Genomic DNA, 8,834 nt, shown 5'->3' with positions numbered 1-8,834 from the left:
TTCCACACCATGTACCACTGGCTTTTCCACATCCAAGCTACTTAGTTCCACGCCGTTCTTATTGGACATACAGCTTCCAAGAGCAGGACTAGATTAGACATTCAGAGAATCTGAGAAGTGAGAGTTGGAAGGAACTGCGGAAATCATCTAATCTAACTCCTCAATCTTCCAAATGCATTAACCAAAACCCAGAAATGTTAAGTGACTTGTTTAGGGTCACACAGTTAATAAGCAGAAAAAATTTGACATCTGGTGTTCTAATTCCAAATCTAGGATGCATAATTCTAAAAGCTTAATATTAGAATATAGCCATTTATGGCTCAGTGTTTTGGGTGATATCCAGGGAAAATGCTCATCAAGAATACTTGGAATTTTATTTATGTTGAATCTGTTAGATTGAACCTAGTGTATGAAATTTCTATGGAAGGCTGGGCTTAGGTAACATTGTGAAGTTGGCACAGTTGAAACTGGTAGAATTTATGGAATCATAATCATAAGTGTTGGGAGGGGATTGTTTTGGGAACAATGAGCTTTCTAATTTGTTTGAACATATAGCCCAAGTGTATAAGACCCATATACATATAAGATCTAACCCTAACTTTATGTCATAGTTTCCATTTCTTTTAGGTCAATTTCTATAATAAAACAAACATTTATTAAACTCCTACTATGTGCAGACAGCACTGCTAGTTGCCAGGGGAGTTACAGAGCTTGGATAAGACAGAATCCCTGACTACATGCAATTTACACCTAAAGTGAGTGAGGAGAGAATAGTAATCTAAGAAATTTTTTATTTAGCATCTAAAAGCAAGAAAGAGCAGAGACACATATAATGATTAGAATAGCTAGACAATCAAGTCTTGATCTTTAAGTGAAATAAAATCTGAACATTGATTTCTTATTTACACGGGCATAGGGAAATTTACAAGATTTATGTCAGATTATCAGATTTCACTTTCATCCAAGAGTGTTGATAATATATTTGCTTTTCAAAAGAAACCTGACAATTCCCAATACAGAAAAACAAAACAAAACAAAGCAAGCAAAAATCCTTGCTAAGATCAGGAATTTTACCAGAGCCGTTTGTTATGTGCTATTGAAAACTAGTTAAATCACACACTGGGTTTCTATAAAAAACCAAACATCCACTTTAATTTCCTATGGCCACTTTATGAACAGAGCTTTCAGAGAAGAAAATCATGATTTTCCATGATATCTCTTCACTTTTCTTCCTGATAGAGGTAAGTAACTATGTCTGAAGATGAAAACCTTTTTGAGGGGAGTATAAGTGTCTGTAAAGTGGTAAGAATGTGAATAAGGTTCTTTGGCTTATATTACATGCAGTCATCCTGCCCAATGACATTAACAAGGTCTTTCTGACATTAATCCAGGGCCTTGCATATTGGAAGGACCTAATAAATGTTTGTTGAATGAATGAATCCAAAACAATCTATAAAATGACAAAATGAGAACACTGATGATTGATCATATGGTAATGATTATTGCAAAGGTTTCTGGGGAAACAAGAAGTCCATGTTCAGTTTGGAGAGAATTGTAACATTTTGGCCAGAGAACAATATTATGATGTGCTAGGCACTATGTGCGACTTTAATCAAGATCTAACTTTATTGCTCTTTCTATACTGTCTTGGTTAATACAGTAAGAAAATGAAAGGGAATGTGAAATACCTTTACTGCAGTTGAGATTGTTGGAACATACAGCTTGCCTTTAAAAATGCAAAAGATTCATTACAATCCATGGCAACACTTACACATACAAATGTATTTTTAAAGCAGTTATGTAATCTGCATGTGCAGTACAGAGGGGATTCATGGCCTGAGATCTTTCATTTCTGTGAAAATGAAATATGATTCTCTAGCTATGGTCTGGCAGCTGTTCCCAGAGTAGAGATATGCTACATGGGCAAAATGACAATGTTTGCTTTATCCCTTAGGGAAAGAAAAGGATGATTAAAAGGCAAAAAGGTAAGCTTATCCAGGCCAAATGAAATGGCCATTAAGAAAAAAAAAACACCTTCTGGAGATAGGGGTCTGATTTTGGAGATGTGTTCAGAGAATTTCTTCGTTCTTTGGATAGAAAAGTAGTGGAAGGTTGGGAAAGCTTGGTTTTCATAGAATCTCAGAGTCTGAAGTCTGGCCGGTCTAACATCTACACGCACAGCTATTCCTTCTGTGGTGTACCAAAGAGTTCATCCAGCTGGAAGACCTCAGTTGAGGAGGAAACCACCACCTTCTGAGGCCCTCAGTTCCACTTTTGGATAGCTCTCATTGCTGGGAAATATTTCTCTTCCATCAAGTTTAAATTCCGCTTTTTGATAGCTCTAATTGTTAGGAAATGTATCTGTTCCATTAAGTTGAAATGCACCTCTTTGTAGTTCAGTTGCCTTTTGAATTCTGTCTTCTTGACCAAATGTAACAATTCAATTAAACAATAAGCATTTATTAAGCACATGCTGTATGCTAGACACATGCTAGGAGCTGAGGACACAAAAGCAAAAATGAGATAGTCTCTGCCCTCGAGGACCTTCTCCTCTACTAGAGTGGTACATCATATACTCAGATAAGCACATACAATACACGCGCAAAGTAATTTTGGGGTGGGCACTAACGAATAAGGAAATCAGGAAAGATTTCTAGTAAGAAGTCGCACTTGAGGGGCAGCTAGGTGGCTGGAGTCAGGAGGACCTGAGTTCAAATCCAGCCTCAGACACATAATACTTACTAGCTGTGTGACCCTGGGCAAGTCACTTAACCCCATTGCCTAGCCAAAAAAAAAAACCTCACAAAAAAACAAACCAAAAAAAAAAAGGAAAAGAAAAAAAAAAGAAGTGGCACTTAAGCTGAGTCTTGAAAGGAATTAAGGTTCCAAGAGGCAGTGGTGACATAGGAGAACATTCTAACAAGGGAGGATATTTAAACATGGGGGACACCCTGTGCAAAGGCCTGGAGGTGAGAAATGGGGTATGGAGAATAGTAAGTGGGCCAATTGGATAGAATGCAGAGTATATAAAGGGGAATAACATGTAATAAGCCCAGAAATTTCAAGTGGAGCCAGGATTAAATTTATTTGTTTATTTTTTTAAGAGGCAATTGGGGTTAAGTGACTTGCCCAGAGTTACACAGTTAGTGCTTATCTGAGGTTGAATTTGAACTCAGGTCCTCCTGAATCCAGGGCCAGTGTTCTATCCATTGAGCCACCTAGCTGCTCCCTAGGATTGAATTTAAATGCCAATCATTTTGGCATTTGGAGAATGGCTCTTGGTGTGTTAATTTTCTATATATCTGGTATAGACTGCCTCTCTATTAGCCCCTCCCACAAGCTTCCAAGGACTAATGAGTTTCCTGGGGAGCAGAAGTTGACTATTGCAGCTGTGCAGAGTTTTAAAAGAAAAGAGTATGAGGTCATGTGGTGACTCCAAGTTTGAGAACACTGAGAGATGGGCCATGAGAGAGCAGAAGGGCTGTTATCAGATTGCAATAGGAATTTCATTTTATCTTAGAGGCAATAAGGAGCCACTGAAGCCTCATGAGTTGGAAAGTGACATAGTCATATCTGTGCTTTGGGAAGATCAGTTTGATAGGGTTGAGGATGATCTATTGGAAAAGAAGGAGGCAGATGCAAGGACAGTCATCTTGTCTTGGGGCCACCATTTTATTGAATTCAAATGTTTAGCATGGAGAAAATAAGTCTGTGATTGATCCAGCACTCTGCACCTCACCTTTGTCACTCTCACATCCTGCTGTCTCTTCTTACAATAACTAGTCTATTAAATGCCAGTGCTTGCTGCCACAGTACATCCGTGATATTTTATTGTATTTAGGTAAATGGAAGACAGTGTTGGTGATGAGAAGGGCATGAGACACACAGGTCTTTAGTATAAGTAACTGCTGCTTTTGCTATTTTCTGCTCTGTTCCTCCCAAGGACTCCCTGTCATAGCTGATAGTCTGTGCCTGATCTGTCATTAAAATCACCCCAAATTACAAGCTGGTCCTCTTTTGGCACATTCATAATGAGGATCTCCTGGTTTTCGTAAATGTTTTCTTTGGCCTCTTTAGGTCATGAGGGGAGGGAGCATACACACTGATGAGGTGGCGTGGCAATTTCCCGCCAATGGCAGTTGCATTGTTATGAGCCTGCTATTCACTCCTTTTGGAAGGCATATAAGCTTGCTGACTAGATTAGATCTGATTGCAAAATCTATACCAGCCTCATGGTATTACTCATCACAATGGCCACTCCAGAAAATCGTGTATCCAGCTCCAACTTCAGTGAGCTGCCCTTCATTTGCCAGCCTTATTTTACTCAGGGCTGCTATTTGCATATGGAACCAGCTGAGTTCCTTCTTACAAAATGAGCTGTTCATCTTTCAGATCTCCTGGAGTTCATGTTGTCCATGAGTGTATGCATATTCCATGTACCCATGAGAAGTAGAATTATCTGTGCAAAATTTTTTTGTATTTCAACAGCAGGGTGGGATCCCTGCCTGCCACAGTAAGCAGACCAGGGTTGAGTGAAGCAGACTATTTTTAGGGCACCTTTTCTAGCCCCTTCCTCACTTCAGAAGCTGAGCAGTGCATTCCTTTAAAAAAAAACAGCTGCTCAGACATCTACTCAGAGGGTTGCCAAACCCTACTACTGCTTCAGTCCAGGGAGAAGATGACCTTATGGCCTTGGTCGCCTGTGTGCAGGGCTGTGACTCCAGCTCCCATTGTTTCTGCACCTGCTGCTTTGTCACTTGCCTGTAGCCACAGGACTTTAAGGTAGGTTAAGTAGTAAAATAATAAAATAGTAAAAATAGTGGATGATGGGTGATGTCTTGACTTAGGCTGAGTTGAGTTTAAATGAGGCAGAGTTGCATGAAGTCATCAGCCTCACCCCCTCTTTCAGAGTCATCAAAATCCAGTGGCAAGACAAAAGTCAAGACATGATGATGGCCTGGGATGCAGTGGATGACCTTGGCATCTGTGATGTCTAACCAAGCTCTAAACACTCTATACCTCCTGCTTCCACCATTTTCATGGCCCATTGGAACAAATTGTTCTCGTCCACCAATTCTGCCAGAGCAAGTCTTCACATGCTTGGGGTAGACATCCGCTTAACTCACCAATGAGTTTGAGGCCCAGCATTCAGTTCCTCTCAAACTGGTGTAGACTGTCTAGTGAGATGGTTTTATTGGGGTATGGCCAATGTGCATGCTACAGATTCTTGGAGCCACAGGTGAGAAGTGGGTGACAGGTGGACACCAAAGGTAGATGAGTAGCCAGAGGTGCTAATCCACCCTGAATACAACCCAAATGCAAGGCCTACAGAAAGATAGACAGACTGATATAGTTTAAAGATGGTGAACTTTTTCCAAACATTTTGGTAAGCACTTGGGGATTATGTCAGAAAATTGACTATACCACTTCACTTGGTGATCTCTTCAGCTCCCATGGATTTAATTGCCATCTCTATGCTGATGATTCTCAAATCTACCTTTCCTGCCTCAAAGTCTCTGATGAGCTTCAATTTCACATCTCCAACTGCCTTTCACACATGTCAAACCAGATGTCCTGTAGACATCTTAAACTCAACAGAACTCATTATCTTTCCTCCTAAACCCTCCCTCCATACCTTCCTTATTAGTGTAGAGGGTAACATCATCCTCTAACTCCCCTCAGGATTACAACCTAGAAGCCATCCTGGACTCCTCCCTACCTCACAACTCCTCCCCTCCTTATACCCAAGCATTTTCTCTGGCTGTTCCCCATCCTGAGACATTCTCTCTCTTTTGCTCCACCTGCTGACTTCTCTGGCTTCCTTTAAGTCCCAATTAAATTCCCATCTTTTATTGGAAATCTTCCTAACCCCTTTTAATTCTAGTGTCTTCCTTCTGTTAATTATTTCCTATTTATTTTGTATGTAGTTTTCTTTGTATATATTTGCTTGCATGTTGTCTTCCATTAGTTGTAAGCTCCTTGAAAATAGAGATTTTGCCTCTTTTTGTATTCTCAGCACTTAGCATAGTGTCTGGCACACAGTAGGCACTTAACAAATGTTTATTGATGGATTTCTTGAGTAAAATATCCACATCCTGGGATCCAGAAATAATACTGCTAGCATCATGCCCCAAGGAGGTAAAAGATAGAAAAATTTGACATACACCAAAAAATTCATAATAATACTTTTTTTTTGTGGTAGCAAAGAACTGGAAATACCATACATGGTCATTTATTAAGAAACGGCTAAACAAATTGTGGTACATGAATGTGATGGAAAATTAATATGCCATATGAAATGACAAATATGAAGAAAACAGAAAAGCGTGGGAAGACAGTATGAACTGACACACAACGAAATCAGCAGAGTCAGGAAAACAAAACAATGTAAGTGGAAAGAACAACAAAAACAAATGAAATGAAACATTGCATACTTATAATGACCAAGTTTGGTATTTATTGGAGAAGAAATGAGGAAATGCACCCCCTTCCTATCTTTGCAAAGGCTGGGGAACTAGGGTGTGAAGCCTTGCATATACCATCAGACCTGACTGACATGTTGGTTAGTCCAAAAGCTTTCTTTCTTTTTTATTCATTGATACAAGGGATGGCTCACAGGGTAAGGGATAGGGAAGGACATATTTGGAAATGAAGATGACATAAAAACCAAAACAAAGCAAAAAAAAAAAAAGTGAATTGCTCATTCATCACTTATCCCAAGCATCTGTTTCCTGAGGAACAAATACTAGCTTCTAGCAGCTTGAGGGATATTTTTAAATTTCTTTATTTCAGTTTGCTTGTAAAACTATTTAGGTCTAAAAAGCCTCACTTAAGCCTTCCTTTAAGATCAGGAAATTAAACTAGTCTCTGAGCTCACAGGAAAAGGAAGTCAAATGTAATTTAGCCTCTGGATAAAATGTGCAAAACACATTATATGCTATACAGATACAAAGCAAGGAGGTAATTCATGAGAGGTGAATTACAGTGATAGGAAAGATGTTCCTTAAAGAAGGTTTATTTAGCTTTGAGATGAGAAGACTAAAAAAATAATGATCACTGTTTTTAAGATTTTTATAAGAGAGATGTTGATCAGGTTTCTAGGGCCATGGATAATTGAGTATGAATACAATGAACAGACTTAAATACAAGTTGGAAGAATTAGGAAAAAGTACTAGTTTGGCAAAATACATTTATTGATACAATTTCACTTTTCCCAAAATGCCTTTTGAGTCATTTCTTTGCCTTTTTCTGAGTCTCTAAGATTATGTACCTGTCCCCCTTCAATATTTCCTGCATGAAGTCCTGCAAACCCACTTTTGCTCCTACCTGTTCCAAACCAAAAAAAATTCCTCTAGTACATTGGGGCTGTATTTAGACTTTGTGTTTGGTATCCTACTTCTTAAATTCCCAAGCAGTGACTGAATTCTGTGCTGGCTGTATTGGCTGTATTATTATGGCTAACCTTTGTTGTTTCAGGAATCACCAGTTAGAATGAAGTACTGCAACATCCTTATATCCTTTCCTGATCACAAAACTGTACACTTATCTTTCCTCTCTTTCCATCCCAACATTGGGCATGATGTCATACAATGGAGCTACTTGCCCAATAGTAGACATCACACCTATCATGTACCAGGTTTAGTCAGTCAAGGCCAGATATTGGAAGAGCCTTACGTAGGAGGTTGAACCGGGCAAGCACAACATAGGAACTGAGATAGCTACAAGGGTGTGGAATGCTGCATATACTATGAGACCTGACTGACATCCCACTTTTTACTATTTGAGGGTATTTATCCCTCATCCTGTCTCCCACTGAAATCCTGCTGTGGGACAGTATTAGGTACTTTACCCATTGCAGCCCAGATGCTATAATTTAGCTGCCTTCAGTTCTGCATAAGTGTCTGGGTTCTGAATCCCTTCCTATACTGTAATTCTTGGGTGGGGAGGTGCTTGAGACGAGGCTCTGCCTCCTTCCACTGCCCTGGCCAGTGACTGGTATTTGAACCTCTATCTGCTACAGCCTGCCACTTCAGTCTATCTTCTAGAGCATGCTCCAGCCCTTATTCACTCTAGCCTTAGCCTCATTTCTGTATTTAGTCAACTGGGAGGGCCTGGCACATAGTAGATGCAATATAAATACGTATTCCTTCCCTTACCCTGCACTTTCCTCAGGGACTGGGACTGTCTTTGTAAGGGGAGGTGGTGGTGGCTATTTGCCTTGTCTGGCACATATTGTATCTTGTGTCTCCCTTAGGATGACTTGCTGCTTCTACTAGGCTGGCTTATCTGTCCTGCTGTGGGTATGTGGTTAAGACAGTGGGTTCCTTTTTCACAGGGCTTGCTTTCCTAAATGACGATTGTACAGCCTGGGCTGGAAAAAGGTCTAGTGATATGGGCATTAGGGATGTTGAGGTACGGCTATTTCCAGAGCTCTTGTATTTACCTGTCTGTTGATGGCAATTATTTAATCGTATAATATATAAAAAATATATAATGGTATAGTTGGTAGTGAGAATATTGGGTCCATTCACCACAGGGATTGTTCCCCTCAATGATGCCTTTGGAGACCATAAAGCAAGACCAGTGTTAACAAGAGGTGTGGTTATTCCTGGGGCTCTTGAGAGCAAGGTCCTGGGCTGTCTCCACTGAGGTCTGAGGGGAGGTAGTGGTGGTTGAACTCCTTTTGGACATGCTACCTCTTATCCCTCTCCCAGAGTGTCTTGTTGCTTCAGGTAGGCTGGCTTGCTTATCTGCCCTTTACGTGACAGTTGATGGAGATGGCTGGAGGAAGGAATTAAAAAAGATTTGGCTATATAGGTGGAGAATGACAAGCC

Source organism: Phascolarctos cinereus, unplaced genomic scaffold (genome assembly GCF_003287225.1).
Source record: "Phascolarctos cinereus isolate Bilbo 61053 unplaced genomic scaffold, phaCin_HiC Scaffold_2;HRSCAF=192, whole genome shotgun sequence".
Taxonomy (NCBI): Eukaryota; Metazoa; Chordata; class Mammalia; order Diprotodontia; family Phascolarctidae; genus Phascolarctos; species Phascolarctos cinereus.
This window is presented reverse-complemented; position numbering follows the sequence as displayed.